At 40.8% G+C, this 20,122-nt stretch overlaps 1 protein-coding gene across 6 annotated transcripts in view; it reads right to left on the bottom strand.

Moving 5' to 3' along the window:
- AGRN (agrin) overlaps positions 1-20,122 on the bottom strand; it is a 713,847-nt gene that overhangs the window by 626,169 nt on the left and 67,556 nt on the right. The gene's annotated exons all lie outside the window — the stretch shown is intronic.

Genomic DNA, 20,122 nt, shown 5'->3' with positions numbered 1-20,122 from the left:
AACTATGAATGGTATGCAGAGTTGGCTGTAGGCCCAGATCCTGCCCATTGGTACAAGAGAGAGGGGGGAGGGTATGAGTGCATGTGTGGGGTAGGAGGGGGGACTAATTCTGAGAAAATCTAAGAATGCAAGTTACTTATTTACAGCCTGTGATTGCTCAGTTCACTATGGTGTAAGGCTTACAATTATCCATCGGCGTTATTTCTACAACAAACATTCAACGTAGCAGGAATGTCTCACATATTATTTGACTCTGAACAGTTTGGGACCATTTAGGCTTTATTTACATTTGAGTGTTGCGTTTTTTTTTTTGTTTTGTTTTTGTGCTTCTTTTGCATGTTTGTTTCACAACAGTATAGGGAAGCCTATTAATTCAAATAGGTTACCCTACGCATGACAAAGTAGCTCCTGAACCATGTGCATTTTTACACAATAAAAATCGCAGTTGCTACCCACATTTGGGGGTGCTATTAAGAAATAATGGCACTGCAAGTGTGATGCACATTTTTCAGGTGTTCGTAGAATGTAAAAGGTGTGAATGGATTTTTATGTGAATGCATATCTTTGTGCAAATGGCGAAAAAAAAAAAAAAACAGCATTCAGAAGACAAATTACAGTATAGAAATGCAACAGTGTTATTAACCAGTTCCGTTCAGTCAGAACGTTAAAGCCACCGCCCGGCATCAATCTGCTATAGGCCGGGCGGTGGCTTTACCGTTCTGACTGGACGTCATATGGGGCACAGCGTGGGGATCGCTGGTGCAGTGTGTCCTTCAGTCACACAGCATCTCCGATCAAAGTAAAGAGCCTATGAAGTAGGCTCTGTACCATGTGATCAGCTGTGTCCAATCACAGTGTAAATAGAAAATGCCAGTTATTGGCATTCCTCTCCTCTTGCTGACAGCTCATGAGGAGAGGAGAGCAGATAAGTGGCTTTCCACAGTGGGGACACCTGGACTAATAATCAGTACCCTGATTATCAGTGCAGCCCTATCAGTGATGCCTGTCAGTGCCCACCAGTGATGCCAATCAGAGCCCATCGGTGATACCAATCAGTGCCTTCTCCTCAGCACTGCCCATCAATGCTGCCTATCAGCGCCCATAAGTACTGCCCATCAGTGGCAATCAGTGCTGCATATTAGTGTGTCCTCATCTGTGCTGCATATCAGTGTCCATCAGTGCTGCATATTAGTGCTGCCTCATCAGTGCAGCCTATCAGTGCCCATCAGTGTAGGAGAAAAATGATCCATTTAAGAAATTTTATAAACAGGAACAAGGAAAATGTTTTTTCAAAATTCTTTCATTGGTTTAGCAAAAACAAAAAAAAACAAAAAAAAAAAAACCCAGTGAGGATTACAGGGCAGAAAAAGAAAGCTCCGTTGAAAAAAAAAAAGATAAAAAAAATGTTGTTTGGGTAGAGTGTTGCATGACCGCGCAATTGTCGCGCAAATGCGACAGCGCTGAAAGCTGAAAATTGGCCGAGGCAGGAACGGGGTGAAAGTGCCCGGTATTGAAGTGGTTGACAAATCATGAAACTAAACCTGGGCAATAATCTATAAAAAGTAAATTAGGATAGGATATAGAGATTATATATATATATATATATATATATATATATATATATATATATATATATATATATATATATATAATATATATATATATATATATATATATATATATATATATATATATATATATACACACACACACATACATACATACACACACACACACACACACACACACACACACACACAAAGCCCCTGTACATGTTGTGACAACCATATGAGGTATGCCATAAACAATATACATTGTCTATAAACCCATGATGACACATTTTGTGCCTGAAATCTGCTTCGTCAGGACTAGGAATGCATACTTTTACGTGCATTTTCAACATTTATAGTTTAACATAGTGTGTGTTTGCTTTGATTTTTATCTGTTACCAAGAATAAAACAGATCAAAGTTCAGAAAATGATTATACCTACAATGCATGCCATTTGCATGCTTTTTTTGTGAATTAAAACCAGAGAAAATCCTTGTTATTTATTTTTTAATAGAGTAATGGTGGGTTATAACCCCTGTCTTTGTTTGCTGTGTCTCATTGAGACGATTTCCCTATGCTTCCTGCCTGATAGCCACTAAATGAAGTGAGAGGACATCCCTACAAAGTCAGGGACTTCCTGGTTGTCACTAGGGTCACCAGAAAGAAAATGCTCCCTCTATTCCTGTTTTGGTGACAACTGACGCAAACAGAGGGTGAATCTCTCTATTGGGGACTCAGACCACAATACAAACCTGACAAGTGTTCTAATCCCTCTCCACTTATGCAAAAAAAAAAAAAAAAAATGCTTTGCCATACTTGAAGAATACATATAAACTGGATACGTACACACTTGTGAATAGAGCCCATTTTTTCTTGTTGCCTGTCAAGACACAGGATTCATTTTTTGCTGCAAGTCAGGATGACAGGTCCTCTTAATGGTACGTCATAGTCATGCAGCTTTTGTACATAATCTATTAGCAGCCCTATGTGTTTCCGGTTAGGTTTCTAAAATCTATTTTCTCTGCGAACATATCTCTAAAGAACATTAAACCCACCCCATACTAGGAATGTCTGCATTTTCTTTGTGCGGCTAATTATATAACTTGGGCAAATCAATTAAGAACATTTGTCAGCTTTAGGAGACCTGTCCATGCACTGAGGGAGGTTTATGGTCCCAAATGGCCTACCATAGCTTCTTGCTGAATGGCCTGATTATTACCCACTTAGCCCACTTATCTTTACATCTCTGGGTAGTGTTCTCTTTTATGGCTCCCGCTTTATGACTCCGACTGGTTTATTTGATAATGACCTCTTTTCATTTACATGTAGGAGGGAATTAAGAACGCAATGCAGTGTGACTCAGCTTTAAAATGACAAAGAAATTCAGACTTAGAGAGTATTCAGGCACTAGGCAGCTGCAACACCAAACTCCAAGAAAACCAATACATTTCAAGCAGTATGATCAGACTGGTAGAAAGATAAAGGAAATGCACTGTGACATCATAATGTTAAAGTCATATTTTGAAATAATTTATTTCAATAAAATAATACACAAGTGATCTTGCCATGCAGATCCCTGTCCAGGCACTTTCTGTTATACGGTGACAACACTCTCTGTGTAACAATTATGCTCCTATGTTGTCACCATAACACAAAAGCAGAGGCTACAATTCCCCTAAACCAAAAAAAAAAAAAAAAAAAAAAAAAAAAAAACCACACACACACACGATCTCTTGTTGTCACCATTGTCTGATTGCATGCACATACACAGGAAGTGGCTGCAAAAAAGCTGCAGAAAATAAGTCGTACATAGATGAAAAATACATTTAAAAAAAGGGGGGCGATTATTATCAATCAGTGCCGCGCTTCACAATATATTTCTAAATAATGATTGATGATAATTTATGTTAACACAGATATATGAAAGTGTGTAAAGTGTAGGCGAATGAATGAATGAATGAAATACTTATATAGCGCACAATGCGAACTGAATCACCTCTAGGCGCTGTGGCGAGCTTTGATCATCTGCTAAAAGAGGAAGGTCTTGAGTTTTTTCCTAAAAGCCAGGTGATTTTCTTCCAGGCGGATGTTGATTGGTAGAGCATTCCATAGCCGAGGCCCTTGGACAGCGAATCTCCGATCACCCTTGGATTTATACCGGGCTTTGGGCACGAGGAGGAGGTTTTTGTTGGCTGATCGAAGACTGCGGTTTGGTGTGTAATGATTTATTTTCTCCATTAGGAAACGCTATTGTTTCACTACGTATTAAAAAACACTATTTTTGGCTATTGCTTTTTAAGTTTAAAAAAAATGTTGTAATATTTTATAGAAATACAAGTATATAAGTAGTTTTTTTTTTTTTATAATACACAATGCTTTTGCAAGCCAAATGTTTTCAGTTAGGCGTTGTTCATGTGTGCTTTGATCTCTGAAGAGGGATGTGCAAAGCCCTGCGGCCGCGGCATGTGTACAACCCCAATGCAGCTAAATGGGTTAGTGGTGGAAGGCAGTAAAAACACAGCTCAAACCCAAACCAGGTCCCTTGATCTCACATGTGAATGAGCCCTAAGGTACTCAAAGCTTCATCCCTAAACAAATGCATAAAAAGAAGCCACTAAATGCACCCATCTAACATCGTTCACTCCATCACGCTTATCGGGTAGAAAGGCATGATACCCCATAAAGACCTGAGCCTCCTGTAAAAAAAAACAAAAGAAAAACTACTGTTAAAGCGGAAGTAAACCCACCCATAAAACAATTTCATTTCAGGCACGTGCCGGAAATGTAACACTCCTATTGGTTGTGCTCTCAGCCAAACCATCCAGTGGCTGGTGTCATACCTGATCACATGTGCAGCATCATTGCAGTTGTAGATTAAACAGAGGCAAAGATGGCAGCTTCCATGGCTGAAAATAATAGGGGGGTTTACTTACACTTTAAGGAATGAAGTTTTCCAAAAATGGATGGAACTATCTAACTGGATTCTGTGGTAAACGCCACAGGTTACATTTACCCAACAACAGATTTACCCCGGGCATGTATTATCCATAACCTCCAAATGGTTGCGTACTCTACTAACCACCCTTCATGCACAATATTTGGAAACGCACACAACAATACATTTTAAAAAATTGACTGGAAATACATGATCATTTCCATTATTTACAGTTGATAAATAAAATTAAGCACAACCCTGATAATGAGGAAGTCAATGAGCCATTTACAGCCTCCAGAAAATAAAGCACAGTAGATGCAGGGAGGTGAAACATTGAAATATGTTGTCAGCAGGAGGCACGCAGGTAAGGATAAATGTCAATTGATGGATTTAGACACCACACAACCAAATTGTCCCCTGGGGGTGTATGATGTCATTTATCTAAAACGCTTGTGGTTTCCTTCAGGGGGTAAATCACACACTATAAATGATTGTTGCAGTGTATGAGACCTAATTGCATTACCATTACAAAACAAACGCCTGCCCACACAGCCTTCGTCTAAACTCACTAACAAAATGATCATTTAGATCTCTTGCGGTGCTAGCAAGAGCTATTAAAAACTTTAATGCAACATTAATGTTATTTATGGAAAGATTTTATAAGAAAATTGCTTTTTTAATAGAAATAGAAGGCCACGGTGAGGACGACAGATGGAACTTACTGCCGATACTTCCACGGACTTCAGCTTCTATTCATTTGTTCAATGTTGCTAAAATCAGTTCACTCAATTTACCTCAACCTGAATGCTAGGTAATCCAGTGCAGACAGAATCCACAGAATACCTCACAGTGTCACTGGTAGTATATATTATTGTCAGGGCTGGGCTCAGCCCGTCCTTCTCTGAGCTGGCCGCTTAGCCGTTGGCTAATTGCCAGCTCCTATCGCTCCACAGTTACTCAGCTGTTGATGATCCTGCTCGTCAGTCCTGCCTACTTAAGCCGTCCAGCCCAGAGGATCTCTGCCTTCGCCTTAGTCAACATCACAGAGACGCTCTCCTGCATTCCTGTTAAAAGACTTGCTTGGCTGACATCCCTTCTGGCTCCAAATCCTGCTTCCTGTTCCGCTCATCTCCGGCTCCCTGACATTTGGCTTGTCTGACTATCTGTTCCAATTCCTGAAGTCTGTCTATGTTTTTACTACATTTGTTCTATTTACTTTTATTATTATACAAGTGTAATTTAACTGTACTTCTGTCTCGGTCTAATTTCATGGTTTCTCACAATTCTAAAACCTTTACAGTGCAACCATCTCTCCCTGTCTCCTGAATAACCAATCACATTTATACATGTATGACTTACCAATGATCAAGGATTCCAGCATAAGGCATAATCATGGTCCCGCCTTCACACATTTAAATTCAAATTAGTCAACTAAGTCCGGTGTGGTGAAACGTGTTGGCATGGTAGATCCCTGGGTGGGGACTATGGATAAGGATGGAAACAAGACCTAGTCATTGGTACATCATCAGTGCGCAGTTGCTTTGCTTTTTCCTTGTGGCATGTTCAAAATAAGGGCAGCTTTTTTTCAGCCGGACACCCAAGATCAAGGATAGAGTAGAAGCTTGTGGCCCTGAGTGGAGGAGACTTGTATGCTACTTCAGTCACACTCATACTTTCAGGTCAGGTTTTGAATTTAATTGGTGGCTGTGAAAAACTACTCAGTAATGATATTTATTTTAACATTGGGTTTTCTGTAACATTAAAATGACAGCTAGAAAAGTGTAGTGGGTGTGTCTGACAATTTCTTTTTTGTATCATAATCAGGTGTTCTCAAATCAGCAAATTAAGGACTCAAGGAAGTGAGATTGATTCGTTCCTGTCAGCAATGCCTGGAGGAGGAACTGAAATACTCAGCAGGTAAGTTATACATCCTGTAAGCATTTCATTACTTAAATTTTGCATTTTCTAATTTGACTGGAGCATACCTTTAGGCCCCTTTCATACCGCCGAGCCTATATCGTCGGCGGTAAAACGCCGCTATTTTTAGCGGCATTTTACCATCGGATTTGCGCCACATTTCAGCCACTAGCGGGGCGCTTTTAACCCGCACTAGCACCCGAGAAAGGGTTAAAACCACCCTCAATATGCCACAATGGCGGCGTTTTGCTGGCGGTAATACATCAATGCCCCATCGGATTCAATGGGGAGCAGCGGTGGAGGAGCGGTAAACACAACGCTCCTTCACCGCTCCAAAGAAGCTGCTGGCAGGACTTTTCCTGATGTCCTGCCAGCGCACCGCTCCGGTGTGAAAGCCCTCGGGGCTTTCACACTGGAGACAAAGGAGCAGCAGTTTTAGGGCGGATTGCCGGCGCTATTTCTAACGCTATAGCGCCTGCAAAACGCCCTCGGTGTGAAAGGGGTCTTAAGCGTAACTCCACTTTTGTTGAGAAAAAAACCTTACCCTCTGGGTGATCTATGTACATTGTAAGGATTATAACAAACTTTGTTGCAGAATCCTACCTTTTGTTATTCTGAAGGAATCCATGTGCGTTTGTGTGTGCCTCTGTTTTAAGTGGGTCTAATGGAAGTCGTTTCCTAATTAAGTGCCGGGTGTGCAGCTGCACAACACTAATGAGGAATTCTGCTGGGCCTGCGTCCCTTTATATGTGTTGCTATTAAAAGTAGATTTAGATTTTTGTTGCAAGGGGTGCCTGAAATCTGACTTGTATCTGTGGCAGGCAAGCAGGAAATTATGTTTCTGGGGAGTGGTCAGTACACATTCTGTGTACAGAACAATTCCAGGTAGACATATTGCAATGTATTCTCAGAAAATTACATTGGCTGCAGATTGAAATGGAAAGGTCATTTTTAATAACATTCAAATACAATAAAATCGCAATTATATGCACTATATTTTTTCTTTATTTGCCATTCCCCGCCCCCCCCCCACAAAAGTGGAGTTACCCTTTAAAGTCTTAATAGTTACTTACATACCCATACAGCTCCACCAGGATGTTCTGTCAGTTGAAGCTTTTGGGTAGCCACTCTCAGATATTACTAGAGTATCTAAGTGCTGGGATCTAATCCAAATGCAGCAGTCAATAACCTCACAGGACTAAATTCTCAATTTAGTCTTATGGAGAATTTACAGAGCAGATCGCCTCTTCAGATTCTGGCCTCAAACCAAATGGTATAGCAATGGCTGAAGCCCTTTATATATGTTCGCAGTCAGCATGTGTGCTTGCCCATTAAATTATTTTATTCAATTATATTTAGAACACATTTTGAAGAACATAACATTCCCCTAATTATTGCATCTGAACCTAAAATTGTAAAAACCACCTAGTAGGGCTAGAGCCACCAAGTGGAAGCTGAGACCTACCAGTATATTTCAGAAATGTGGGAGAAAAGTGGTGGACCTCAAGGAAACCCATACTGGCACATTTACTGGCTTCTCAGATGAGTACCCACTGAAAAAAAAAATATATTTTTACCCATCTGGAAGGTCTAATTTACACTTGTAGCCAGTAGAGGTAAAGACGGGTGGTTGCTGCACTTTTGTGTCACCAACCCCCCCACGTTACCGCCCCCCTTAACTTAATATGACAGCCGGATGGGTGGTACGCATGCAGAGACCATGATGCTTTGTGGACAAAATGTTACCACAAGTCACATTTGGCAGGAATCAAGTGAATGGGACCATGCCGCAACTGCCCTGCACCTGTGTATAATGCACACACAATCCTGTGGCTTTTCAAGGATTAAAACAAGCTTCATGGAGGCAACCTCTGAGTCACCTGCCAAATGCCTCCAAAAAGTGATCTACAATGAACCCGCATAGTGAAAAACAAGGCCAGTTTCAGATGAGTATTCCATCTGGCTGTTTTTATACGGATATAGCTAGAAAGCAATGTATCTCTATGGGCAGGCGGATGTAAACCGATGTGCATCTATTTACATTTCTAAAAAGTGACATCCGTTATGTTCTAAACCAACTCATTAGGGGATCTGTTTGGAGAAACAGAGCGGAGGACAGCCACATGAAAGGGACCTAAAAGTACGATTCAACAAGGAGAATGGGACAATACTTAATAATAGGCATCGCAGGTGTGCAGACCCTGGACCTCAAGTGCACAGATCTCACCAACGAAGACCATGAGTTACAAACAGGTTGTCAAGTAATCTATCACTCTAAAGCCTCATACACACGGTCAGACTTTGTACAAACTTTTCCGTGGACTTTTGTACAAAGGGCGTGGTCCACAAGTTTGTATTGCATACACACGGTCGGACTTTTTGACAACAAACACGAACGTAGTGACGTCACAACGTACTGACGCCACTTCAAAAGAGGACGTTCAATGACTCCAGCGCCACCTTTGGTCAACTTCTGTATTGTAGTCTGATCTGTTGCATTGGTTCTGAGCATGCGTGTTTGTACCTTGTACATAAGTCCGATGCTTTTGCGTACACACGGTCGGACTTTGCTCCATCGGACTTTTGTTGCCAGAAAGTTTGTCCGTTCGCACAGCCAACAAAAGTCCGATGAAAACAGAAAAAGTTTGTCCGATGGAGCGTACACAGTCGGATGTTGCTCCAAAATAGCTAATTTGCATGTTTGTTGTCAAAAAGTCCGATCGTGTGTACGGGCCTTAACAATCATTTAAAATGTAAAACATTTTGAATACAATGACCCTTTAACATACATCATAATTATAGTAGATGGAAGGACTTTACAGTATCAGCTTTTACTAACTGCCATGTGGTCTGAAGAAAAGGGCATTAAGTGCCAGTTCACACTAGTGCGATGCGAGAACCCTGCAAATCAACTGCGGGTTCCCGCATCGCACTCGACACGCACGGCAGTTCACACTGCCATATGCGAACTGCTGGGGAGTGTCATTATATGTTAAAGACACCCCCATTTCAGATCACATATCGCACTGCGAACTGACAGTTCGGACATGAATCGGATCGCTGGTGTGTGAACACACATGCGATCCGTTTCTGGTCCGAACAGAAAAAAGGGTCCTGTGAGTGTTTGGACCGAATGCGGTGCAATATCAGCCATACTATCTGTATGGCTGACATCGCATCCGCACAGACAGAGCGCTGCGAATTACATGAGATGTCGGGCATCGCACAAGTGTGAACCGGCACTAAATATTTATTTACAATTCGGCAATGCATCTGATCCCAGTTAAATCTCCATTTATACAAGAATTTCTGTACCGATCTCTGAATTTTAGGCCTTGCTCTCCAGATCTCAGCTATGACTGCTCAGCTATTTCTTATGAACTCCTTTCTTCTGAGTGAGACGTGCAGCAGACAAGTTGATGCTCGCCTTCTTTCTCTGAAGAATGAGCTTATTTAGTGGGCCCTCCCAAGCTGGAGATGATATATATGGGATTGGGGTGTGTCGTTCATGGAAGATGACCCCAAGGCAGCAACGACCAAACAGCCTGTCTGAGGCATTTACATATAGTATGTAACTAGTGACAGACAACTTGTGTTCTGGAGGATAAAGAGCTGCTTCTACCAAACCAAGGGAATTTTTTCCGTTAAAATGACAGACATTTTTTGAGTTTCTAATGAAGTCTGGTCATTCCTCTACTCTCTGTCCTGTGCAAGCAAAATCAGAATGACATTTGCAGAACCTCTACGTATGACTGCTGACTCTTTTTAATCCTAAAATCCTTGTCCTGTGTGTTTGTATCAGCCTAAAAGTTCAGATTCACACAAGTACAGTATTGCCAACAATTTTTATATAGCCAGCCGATGTATAAGGGACAGGTTAGCTATAACTTGCTAACTCCATCCTCCAGAGATGCTATGGTTCCCCCGGCATTGCTGTAGGGACCTAAAAACTGCAGCTGTTTAGGATTAGGTCAGCATGTGGTGCCAGTGTTACACAGAGCACATCTTGCCTTTTCCTCTTCACAGTTGGGAATCTTTCAGATTTACTGAGCTATTAAACCCGCTGTGCCCTGAAAAGAGTTCATGTTTCACAGCCTGTAAGGAAAAGGAATACAATACACAGCGGATGCCATCTTTGTAACATCTGGTTACCCCTGAGATCCAATAACTCTCACTTGGGAAGCATTAGACTCCTCTTCCAACTACTGGATTACAATGGCTCAACAATCATCTTGTTACTGGACCTACAGTGATATTGCTTTTGACCACAATTTCATAAAGTGGACATCAAGGCAGCAAAAAAATAAATAAAAAAAAAACATATTTCAGTGGAGAAAATACTGATTTGTGCTAAAAAATAAAAATAAAGCAATTCTTAGGCCGCGTACACACGCGCGGACTGTTCGCCCAACTTTGTCTGTCCAACAGTCCGCTCAAACTTAGCATGGACGGACATGGCCACACACGACGGACGGACAGTTTGCTGAAACCGTGCGCGATGACGTGAACGGCACGTACGACGGGACGAAAAATACGACGTCCTATACATTGCATTATAGCTTTCGGCGTGAAAATCCTTTCTGAGCATGCGCGCAACTTTGTTTGACGAACAAGCCTACACACGAGCGGACTGTTCGCTGAAACAAGGTTTCAGCGGACAGTTTTACGGAATTTCCGAAAAACCTTGTCCGTCCAACTGTCCGCTGAAACTGTCCGCTGAAAGCCCACACACGAGCGGACTGTCCGCCCAAACACTGTTCAGCGGACAAAGTTGGGCGAACAGTCCGCGCGTGTGTACGCGGCCTTACAAAAAAAGTACCGGTACCTTTAAAAAAATAAAAATTGTGAAAATATCATAAATTTGTCTTATATAAAAAGATCACATTATCCTGTTGGGCCGATTTCCCATTTCAAAATATTGAGCCTGAATAGGGGGATCACTGCAGACATTCATTTTGGGACACTGGGAAGTTTTCATTTTGCATTGGGGAGGGGTGCTATCTGCACATTGTGTACCCCAATATTTTAGTGCACCCGAGATGCACAGATGCAGCGCTCTGCCTGCAGCCTGCCGTATGTCCATGGAAAGCTGCAGCTGGACAGGACTGTACAGAGTGGTACTCGCATTAAGGGTCCTACGTTTATGGACGAATGCCCAGGACGACAGGTCTTCTGAGATTCTGTCAAGGATTTAATCTTGCCAACTAATTTTGTTCAAAAAGCCCTTACAATTTCATCCAGACCTGCTATTTAAATTAAATTCTATTAAACAGGTTTCTTTTGTGCGTAGAACATGATCGCCACAGTTGAAACCAATTGTCAATTCTGAAGCGGCTAACCATTAGAGAATTAAATGAACGGTCTGAAAACTAAATTTTTCAAACTAAATTTTGCTACTGTATGAATTAATAACCAGTAGTGGCCTAAAAATATGCACCATATGCCTAGGTATTAGAATTACATATATTCAATTCAAATACTAGTGTATGGTCAGCCTAACCCTTCTCTAAGCTCTAATCTTGTACTAAGGTGCCCACAATTATGAGGCAACAGTGGTCTGATCTGACCATTTTCAATGCCTTTTTGACACTTTTGCAGACAGCCACTGGAGGATCCAGGAATCATAAAAGGTTAGAGAGGCAGTCCAAAATCCTAATATCTCCCCCTGATAAGCAGGCGTCCATAAACTCTCCTGCATCCTGCTCCAGTCATATAAACATTTAAGTTTGGCATAGTGGCTCGTGCGCACCCCTCTGCAGATAGCTTTAGGTCCAGTTCACACGACTTACAGCGCGACTGCCTCAGGCGACCCAGACGCGACCGCTGTGGCGACTTGCAAAACGACTTCTGTATAGAAGTCAATGCAAGTCGCTCCCAAAATCGTACAGGAACCTTTTTCTCAGTCAGAGCGACTTGTGTCGCTCCCATTAGAACGGTTCCATTGTACAGAACGGGACGCTACTTGTCAGGCAGTTAAGTCGAATGACAACTCATCCTAGTGTGAACCGACCCTAAGAGAATGAAGAACAAAAAAAAAAAAAAAGAAGGAGGTAATCACCTAAACATGAATTTTAAGCAAATATGTGTATTGCCTGGAAACTTCTAAGTTCCATATTCAGCTTTCCTTAGGGGTGGGGATTCCGAACAATAGGCTTGGCTTTGGCAAATATAGGCATGATTGGGTTTGGTGTGAATTGTGCATGGGCAGGGTCTAGATATTAGAGGTTAATACTCGATTTTAAAATAAATAGCATTTGGCCATCACGTAGTAATCAATTTTGTGAACAGGTTCAATTGTGATATCAATCTTTTGTTGGGGATTATCCCAACACTTTTTCATTTATATTAAACAGATACTGTTCCCAGGAGCATAAATTATGGGAAAGAATTTCAAACTTCTCAAATTTGTAGCGGATAAGAGACCAAAATAAAAAATTACTATTTTCTCCAGGGATACTGGATGTCCCTAGCACCAGTGTCATAACAAACAGGGGTATTAATTACATTGAAGGAAAGTCATTGTGTTGTGTAACTCTTAGCAAGCGTTAGTGGTTTGATGTAGGTTTGTCTAGACTCTTTCGAGCTGGCGTCAGGAATTGACATGCACAAATGAACAGAGTTAAAAAAATTCATAGATAGGGCCTTTGCCAATAGAAACACAATGAGACTTGGCAAAAAAAAAGAATCAGTTTATATTCACAAAACATACTTCTATGAAGTCAAACAAGAAAAGAATGCGAAACAGAGAAATGCAATATTCTTGCTGTATTATGGCTTTCACAGAGGCTGTTATCTGTACATCCCTATTTATCATATAGATGGCTGTAAGGATTATCCATTGAATAGGAGATAGAAGAATTCTGGAGGGAATGAAAAGATGAACATTGTAATGTCGATCCTTAAAAGGTAAGAAGTGTATGTCAGTAAAATCTGATTTAAAATATAATAGGTGCATTTGCTTTAGTTTTCTCAAACAAAGAAATTTTGAGTGGCAACCCATGAGATTATAAAGGGCACAGAAATATCTATCCTCAAAAGCCTGTTAGATATTCAGTTCACCAAAATTGTGCCAAAAACACAAGCAAAGGCATGGATATTTAAATCAGGAATATTTTTGCCTGGCTATTTAAACTCAATGCATAACTTAATTTTTTTTCTTATACAGATGGAAAAAGGGCCAGGATTTGATACCTTGCCAGGTCTTTATTGTTCTTCCCAGCAGGAAGGCCTCCCAGTCCCATTACTATCAGGGCTTCATTTTCTTATCGTCATGCTGTGACTGTAGCAGGAAGCTTAGGTGACAACCAAACAGAACCTGATACAAACTCCCGCAGGTGGGAGATCTCCCATTAGGGGTCAAAGAGGGCTGCAGAATGCTGACAGCAGATCAAACATTCCCCAAAAGCTGTTATGGTTGGAGCTACAGGTCACATTTCAAAGGGCCCAATCAGTTTGTATAGTTGAGTTTCTGACAATTTGGGAATTGAAGGGGAAAAGAAAGGTGTTCTGAAATTGATCAATAGAAAAGCAATGGTTTATTGTGTGCAAATTTCTGTTGAAAAGGGATACAGGTGTAAATACAGCAATACCACCTCAAAAGTGCAGATGGTAGTTTGTTCATGATGACCAAAAAGTGGTCTAAGTGGAGCATCAAACAATATGGTCAAAACCTGGATAAAATGTCTTTAATGCTATTTCTTGAAACAGTGTGAAAACATGGCTGCCTTGTCAAAGTCATCTCTCATTTCAAGAGCTCCGCAAAGTTGCCCAATAATTCATAAATGAAACAGGTGAACAAACGCGGCAGTGTGGATGTACAGAGTTTGATGTTCCTGTGCACGCAAGCTTGGAATCACCTAGAAATAGAAGCTGATGTAAGAGAGTCACCTAAGCAAACAAGGCAATAATAAATCAATTTATGTATGAATTCAAGAAAGGATATCTTGAAGGACAATGTAAAGTCATCTACTTGCTTTCTGCTAGACCTGAGTTCCAACCTGCTGTTCATCAGTGAAAAAGATTCAGATTTGATAAATTGCAGGAATGATACCAAATATCTAAACTAAAGAAACAATCTAACCCTTTTGGTAATGCTATTCTTTCTTTCTTTTTGTTAAAATGACATAAATTAGGAAGCATTATGACTTCATAATTACAAGAAATAGGTAATCCATTAAGAAGCATACTGTATTCATGAAAAACAGGCTAACCCATGCACATTCGCTGGGTATTTCCTAGCATTCAATGCCTCTCTGTGCCAGGTACAGGGGGCCACCATCAGCACATGAAAATATAGATTTTAGGCTCATTTGTACTGAATCAAATTTGTGTTAAATATCGACTTAGAGTGAGATTGAGTGTGGGCATGCCAAAAACAAATAGCAAATCACTGAAGAAATTAATGTTTTATCAGTTAGGACAGACAAATGTGTTGAAGCGTTGTGTTGAGACCTGAGTTTTCCATAGAGGAACTGAAAATTCTGATGTGGCCTCCAATTATTTTTTTCCTTAAAATGACCAGCACATTGAGTAACTGCTTCTCTTTGGAGTACTTAAGACTAAAAAGATCAGGTGTTTCAGACCAGGTTCATATATTAAAGACAGCAACTGGTGTTCTTTAGCTCAGGCCCTTATTTTTTAATGCTGGTTTGCATTTGACACAATTGGATATCAAGTTCCCTAAATCCAGATAATAGCCAGCAGGGATGGCTTACCATAACTGGAGCCTATATACAAGCTTTTGTGGCTTAAGCAATAATTATTGCTAGGATCACCTTATTTGCAAAGAACGTGTTCTTTTTTTACTAGTCCTAACCTGGCTAAAAATATTGTGACAATACATAAATAGGCTTATATGAGATGACTGCATTTCCACATGCGATGGAAAAAAAAACATGTGTGTCTAATAATTAAATACAGGGAAAAGCCTCCTGTTTACCTCTGCCTACAGACATGTGCCTAGTGTATTGGTAAATCCAGGCATGGTTGCCAGTTTCCTAATCTACTAAATAACTCCACCCTGATGCTTAAGTGACATTAAATTATATTCTTATTCTCTAAAAATACTTTGTTTCATAAACTTGTTTCTTACTCTTTTTTTCTGTCTCCTTGTAACATCCTCCATGACCTCCCGAATCTCACTGATCCATACATCGGACCCACATACATGTACATTCCCGAATGTGCATGGAGACATTGATTTGAACAGGCTGCCTGAACATCTGTGCATACTCCGCAGGTGAAGACAGCCCCTTTGCACAGATGTATGGATTGGTATGCCTATGTGAATGAGGCCTTAAGAATACATACTTGAATTATTTTTTTCTATAAACCAGAATTTAGTGTCACTTGAACCTAAACCAAAAAAAAAATGTAGGTAGGTGTTCATGGGTTTATAGTAAAACTCTCTCCCTGAGATCTACCCACACACATGGTCATGACAAAAAGTATGTAACAGAATGGGTATCATCCAAGTAACAGGCCGCACATAGAAGACATTCAACTCCAATTAAGTTTTAGTGGTAGCAATCCGACCCAAAATGTCCCCAACATGCTTTACCCACAGCAGAGCTTATCATGGACATTAAGACCTTCTGTTGGTAAAGCATGTTATGGACATGGCTTTGGGTCAACTGAGCGGTATGCTGTCATTGCAAAAATCTTGAGCTGAGTTGACTTGAACTTCAGTGTGTGGCCTGGTTTTGTGGACTACAGTGGAACAAGAGAGGACTTCAGGGCCTTCAGTCACCCAGCTGATTGCAGGAATGAACTAAAAGGGGGAGTTTGGGACTTTAAATGAGATATGTAGGTCACGTATCCATTGCAGGAAATGGAGGTGGGCACAGTCTGGCCTGTGTGTAGTTAAAGGGGCTTGGTTCATTTAACAAAATGTGTAACATACTTCAGGTGAAATAATGGAACTTTCTGAGTTTATGATAGTGGGAATTCTTCCTGGATAACATTAGCATCACTGATCGAGTAGAAAAAGTTTGTCTTTCAATTAACCGATTTTTCCTTAACAATACATTTATACTTCATATCTTTACTGTAGGGGACCCAGGGGTCAGGAACCATTATAAGAAAGGAGTACAAAAAAGAATTTGGGTTATATAGACTGTTGCAGCTACAGACCAATTAAAATGTAACACAACTCAGAACGTAATTTAATCTGAGTGACAGACACAACAGCCCCCAGCATGATCGACAAACTCAACAAGTGTTATTCGCTCTAACAATACATGTTTATAACAAGTGGAAATTACACAGCTAAAGCAGTGATAAATAAAAGATTAGGTTATATATTTGTTCAAATAACAACCACACAAAGCTCAGATGAGGCAGGGCCTTATATTTTATTAACAAGGTAGAAGCTCTACAGCTCCCATTGTTCCCCAAACTTCTCCCTTGTCTGCAGCGATGAGCAAAATCCACTACTTATGCAGTAAATAGGACTCTAAAAGGTTATGCTTGCACTATTATTCTGCGGATGTTTGTGGTAGACTCAGGTACAAAAATTTCCTCTTTCAAACAAAAGCTATTTGCTACTTTTCAAAGCTAAAAAATGATTCCTGTAGTGTGGAATTGAACTTTATACAGACTTCTGTCCACAAACAGGGATACTGCAGTCATGATAAGAATACAGTACATTTATTTGGCAGATAACCACGTTACACAAGAAGTTGTATCACCATCAAGACTGCTTGTGCCTCCTGTCCCCCAGGGGACGAAGTGCATATGACATTTTGCCCTGTTCAGAACCATGATATTATTATTGGAAATAAAATCACAATTTCTTTCTGTTTTGCTAGCTGTTAGCTCCACCCCAGGCTGAAGCCCAACTTATGGGGGGAGCCAACAGTACAACACTAGGTACTGCCCCCTCTTCCTCCTCCCCATCCATGAGTCGAAACAGCACTAGGCACCACCCCTTCTTCCTTCTCCCCATTCATGAGCCTTTTCTTTTTTTAAACGTGCTTAGTCTAAGTATTGGTGTACTTTTACAACCATACTCGAGCTAAAACATTGTAGTTTAATACAGCTTGGAAGAGTAGAACAGATTTCTGTTTGTGTTCCTGTTAGTTCTTAGTGAGTTCCTACAAAATGGCCATTTCAATAGTTCTATGTGGCAGCAACTCTACAGGGAAAAAAAAAAAACCTTTAAACTTCACACACATGTAACCACTCTAAGCCCCTGTACACACGGTCGGAGATTTCGACAACCAAATCCGTCAGATCTTGTCCGAAACTGTTGCATACACACGGTCGGACTAAGTTGTCGAAAAATCCGATCTTTCAGAACGTGATGACGTAATTTCGTTACGATGGGACTACATTCAGGCTAGTAGCCAATAGCTTTGATGTAGGAATTTGATCTGAGCATGCGTGGCACTTGGTCCGATCAAAATTCGCTACACATGATCGGAGTATGTCCGATCGAACCAGTTGGTTGGGAAATATTTCCAACAAGTTGGAAAACTGGGTCCGACGGATATTCCGATGAAATCAGTCCGATGCATACCACACACAGTCGGATTATCCGACAACACGGTCCGATAGGACACATTCCGACGGATTCTCCGACCGTGTGTACAAGGGCTAAGAAATGAGAAATTTACCAAACATCAATAAATTCCTTGTGCCGTTTGTACCACAGTTCTAACATGTATAAACTATAAGTGCTGAGAGACTATTTTTCACCAAGAAATGTCAATTGCAAAACATACACATTCTAATTACACAAAGCAAAAACAAATTGCTGCTTGAGGAAACGTTTTCTTAAAGTAGGTTTTTGGACCAAATTAAATAATTATTCTGTGACACAAGACATTTAAAAAAGATGTAGAACATCAATCAGACAATGACGGTGGGCTGTACACAGGCGGAGCGCAGTGATAATTTAGAAATGTGGCTTATTATTTATAGGAAAGTAGTGGGGAGCTAAAAACTAAATTATGCAGTAATTTTCCCTGCCAAACACATCTGCACAAAAGCAGCCAGTCATTTTACCTAATTGACTGCAGCATAAATGTGGGAGGCTGACCTGCGTACTAGGTAAGGGGACTGATCACAATACTGAAGGGGTCTGCGAAGCTTGGAGGCCAAGATAAATATGCATGTTGCCTTCAGAACTACTGAACATAAAAGAAAGGCAAACCTATGAAACTGTCGCCAGAACCGCTCACACATGTAACGATTCAGGACGGTTAGCACAATGTTTGTGTTTGATAAAGAAAAAGTTGCATGTTTTTGCTATTCCAGACTGGACTTTAAGGCCCCTTTCACATGGAGGAGACCCCGCTCCGCTCAGCAGGGGATCTGCTCACAGATTCCCTGCTGATAAACAGCCAAAGGGGACAGAAGTCACATCCCTGCCTGTTCACTTTTTGCAGAGTGGACCCCTGTTAACTCTATGTATGGCCAGGTATAAATAGACTCTGCTTGTTTACATCAGGTTGCCTCCAATCCGGTCTGCAAAAGTATGGAGTCCTCTTTCATGGTTTATCCTGGATTGGAATAGATCAAGAAGTACTGTAGGTGCGTGTAAACGGACACTAGTTTATACCTGCCTGCCCATGGACCTTCCAATTTGGTCCGCCTGAATAATGGACAGGCAGATCCGATCAGAACAGCCATATCAAAAGGGGCCTGAAGCCCAACTCCGGGATGGAAAATAAAAACCCTCCCAGTGGGCTCCCTGCACTGCAATAGTTAAATAATAATAATAAATGCTTGTTAAGTCTAGAGATAAAAGAAGAGGCTTTGTTACTTAATGTATTCCTCACTCCAGTGCTGTCCTCCTCTCTCTGATGCTCTGGGCTGTGGTTGATCCTTGGCTACAATGCAGGACTATCAGCCCTGCTCTGTAAGCAAGGAGGTAAGCATGCTACCAAAGGCTGGAGCACCGGCTGCACATCTTATTACTCCATCCCTAGACTTAACAAGCATTAACTCCTTCAAGGGTATTGTTATTCATGTGCCCAATGTTGGGCTTTAAGATGAACCCATCAAATTTAAAAAAATAAATCAATCAATTCAATATACAGTTATTTGCTGATAAACATGACAGCTACTTGTATTTTTGCATATACCGGTAATTAGCATTTGCATCTGAAACCATCTTTAGAATAGTCTCCTGTAATCCCCTGTACTGCAGAATTGAGACTGGGAAAGTGAGGTAAAACACTCCCGGCTAAGCAGGTCTTTTTTTCTTTGCATAATAATGTCAGTCAGCATGCTTACAAGAGAGAAGGGAATAGAAAAGAGTAAAGCTGCCCATACATGGATATAAAATTGAACAACAAATTGAGTTGGTAGACCGATTGTTCGATATTTGTATGGTTAGTGTGCTTACTGCGACAGTTGATTTTCATTTCAAGATCGAAAATGAATGAACGTGCATGTTGGAAATGCACATTAGCAGTAGGGTTAGCAGCAGAAACCGATTGCGAAAAAAAAGAAGAAATAGTAGTTTAATGTTGAAGATCATCGGAAAAAATTTGAAATTCACTGAAAAATTTCTGACACATTGATTGGGCCAATGATTTGGGTTAGATCAAAAGAACGTTTTGCTTTTTCTTTATTTCTGTTAGTTTTTCACTTATCTATGGACAGCCTAAATCAAAGTGTTGGTTGGAAGTGAGGGCAACGAAAAGACTCTCTCTGGTGTTCCCCCGAGACATGGACATGCTGTGTATTTGACTGTGCAACCAAACTCCCAGTG

This window comes from Lithobates pipiens, unplaced genomic scaffold (assembly GCF_037356315.1).
Source record: "Lithobates pipiens isolate NorthernLeopardFrog02 unplaced genomic scaffold, aLitPip1_a1.2 Scaffold_27, whole genome shotgun sequence".
Lineage (NCBI taxonomy): Eukaryota > Metazoa > Chordata > Amphibia > Anura > Ranidae > Lithobates > Lithobates pipiens.
Note: the sequence above shows the minus strand (reverse complement) of the source record. Positions and strands in the feature narration are given on the sequence as shown.